We start from the raw sequence: 3042 nt of genomic DNA, 5'->3' as shown, positions 1-3042 counted from the left end.
AATTTTCTAAACATAAAATGAATACAAGTATATATTCGATCTAAAAAGAGTCCAACCATATACTCATTTTTATATAGAGTAGAGCTCATTCCGGCTGAGAAATGTTAAATTATTAGCGGTAAATTTCATGAGAATTCACTAATCATTCATCATCTCTTTTTTTTTATCATGATATTTTATATCAGAATAATAATATATACCACAAAACATAGCAAAGAATATCTTATGAATCCTTAATTGTAGAATAACTGGCTACTAAAAACACAGGATAATCAGGAGCTTTTATCAAATTCTCACAAGTCAATCATACGATTAGTCCTTTATATTCTGCAGGTAAAACAAAGAAAAATACCGAAAAATCACATAACGTAGAATCTGTAGGTGTTGTTTTTTTCTTGAAAATAAAAACAGGACAGATTTCTATAAATATTTTTAGCCCCACCCACTGTCATAAACCCAAATCCACCACCTTTTAAAGAAACGTTATCACGACCGAAAGATAGTAGCAAAGTTTAATCACCTCTAGCTACTTGATCATTTTGAAACAGGGAGCTTTTTCCTTACAATAACATCATTCTGCTCCTTCCTCTATACTTCCTCGTCAAAATCAAAGGTAGCAACAAAGGTAACATTCCTCCCGGTCCTCCCAAACTTCCCATCATTGGTAACTTGCATCAACTAGCCAAACCTCCTCATCGCATTCTACACAAACTCTCCCAGAAATATGGCCCGGTCATGCTTCTAAAACTAGGAAGTATACCCACAATTGTAATCACATCAGCCGAGGCTGCAGAACAAATCTTAAAAACACATGATCTTGATTTTTGCACTAGACCTTCATTGGCCGGTCCGAAACGTCTTACATATAATTACTTAGATATTATTTTTGGTCCTTGTTGTGAGTATTGGAGAGAGATGAGGAAAATTTGTGTTCTTCATCTTTTTAGTACGAAAAGAGTGCAATCTTTTGCAGCAATCAGAGAGGAAGAAGTTTCAGTTACGATTGATTCTATCCTAGTTCTACTGATCCTATCGATGTTTCTAAAATGTTTATAAGCTTAACAGAGAAGTTTCTATCCAGGGTTGCTTTTGGCAAGACATTCCAAAGTAGAGATCAATTTAGTGATGGTAGACATCAAGAAATCCTTTACGAAACCATGGCAGTAATGAATGGTTTTTCAGCGTCTAACCTTTTCACCAGTGTAGGTTGGTTCTTTGATAGGATCACTGGACTCCATGGGAGAATTGAGAAATGCTTTTATGATTTTGATGAATTCTTTCAGCAAATTATAGACATGCATCTCAACCCGGAGAGACAGAAATCCGAGCATGAAGATCTCATAGATGTTTTGCTAAAAACCGAGAAGGATGGAACGAGTACTGTTCGTCTCACTCATGACCATATCAAAGCAATTCTTCTGGTATGTAGTTTCACTAATTCATTCAATATATGTTTAGGACGCTTACTTTATCACCCCAGTATATATGCACGCACTTCACTCCTGAAATCCGCCCAACCCACCAATATTATTTCTAGAACAGGCCTAATTAATACTGACCCTTGGTTGACTGTGGTAGTGGGTTACTTCGTTCTCTGCTTTACCACATGGCTGCGGCAGGAAGTAGGTTTCACCTCAAAATTTAGAGTTAAAATTTTTTGCTTTTTTCTTTGCGTTTTGATTTGTATAAACCATATATTAAGGATGTATTTCTTGCTGGAGTAGAAACATCTTCTGTAACCATGAATTGGGCAATGGTAGAACTGATTAGGAATCCAGAAGCAATGAAGAATGTTCAAGAAGAGATCAGAAGTCATGATTTAAGAATGAAAGGGAAGGTAGAAGAATCAGACCTAGATCAATTCTTATACCTAAAAATGGTGGTTCAAGAGACACTACGATTACACCCACCAGTTGCGCTATTGCTTCCAAGAGAATCTACGAAGCACCATGTTATAAACGGATATGATGTTTACCCCAAAACAAGGATCCTGATAATAATGGCAACTGCAAGATGAAACTTAGCTTATATAAAGACAACTCTCTTTATTGATGTTTAGAAAATCTCTCAAAACTAAACACAAGCTCTAATCTTGCTCATATGATCAACCACAACTTTGGTGATCATATATATATAGAACTATGATTCCTTTTCCTAGTCTTATTACCTTATTACATGTCTTTCCTTTTCTTAGAACTAGATGACTTCCAATTCCCTTAGGATTACATCAATTTCCTAATCTTTTCCTAACCAGCTTTTTAGTGACTTCTATGTTGAAGTTTAACCAACAAATAAATGCATGGGCTATCATGAGGAATCCTGAGTATTGGGACAAGCCAGACGATTTCATCCCAGAGAGGTTTGAAAACCGCTCCATTGATTATATTGGAGGACAAAATTTTTACTTCATACCTTTTGGCGGTGGTCGGAGGAGCTGCCCAGGAATGAATATGGCACTCGTATGGACAGAGTATATGCTGGCCAATCTACTGTACTCCTTTAATTGGGAATTGCCCGGAGGCCTGCAAAAGGAAGACATAAACATGGAGGAATCGTCGGGGATTAGCATTCATAAGAAATATCCACTTGAGCTGGTTGCGACCAAGTGCATTTGATGGTAAATCTCGTTAAGAAACTGTGATGTGATATTGTTGTCTAAAAATGCATATGAAATTTCTTATTTTGCTTATAAAAATAAAATGGGAAGAAGTCAGGGACTGTTTCCGTTTATGTTGAACCATTCAGCACATCTGATTGCAATTGTAATGCCTCATGTAACCATCCACAGGCCTGATAAGCAACCAAAGTCTCTGTACTTCACAATACTAGTTTATATATCTGCTTTTCTTCAAATACATACGTGTAACGGTGGTCTCATGAAATGCGAGTCCCGTTATATTATTAGATTCAAATTATTATCATACACTATTTTGTTATTTGAGTTCTAAACCCTAAACCCTAAAATAGCTAGGACAATCTAATGTTAATCCCCTAAGATTATCATTCTTCAGTAGCCGTATGTCATAACATTTGGTATGTTCG

General features: G+C 36.2%; 1 pseudogene; it reads left to right on the top strand.

Annotated features, from left to right (window-relative positions):
* Window positions 1-543: 543 nt before the first annotated feature.
* LOC113326270 lies at window positions 544-2740 on the top strand (annotated as a pseudogene).
* The last annotated feature ends 302 nt before the right edge of the window (window positions 2741-3042 follow it).

Source organism: Papaver somniferum, unplaced genomic scaffold, assembly GCF_003573695.1.
Source record: "Papaver somniferum cultivar HN1 unplaced genomic scaffold, ASM357369v1 unplaced-scaffold_10, whole genome shotgun sequence".
Classification (NCBI taxonomy): Eukaryota; Viridiplantae; Streptophyta; class Magnoliopsida; order Ranunculales; family Papaveraceae; genus Papaver; species Papaver somniferum.
Note: the sequence above shows the minus strand (reverse complement) of the source record. Positions and strands in the feature narration are given on the sequence as shown.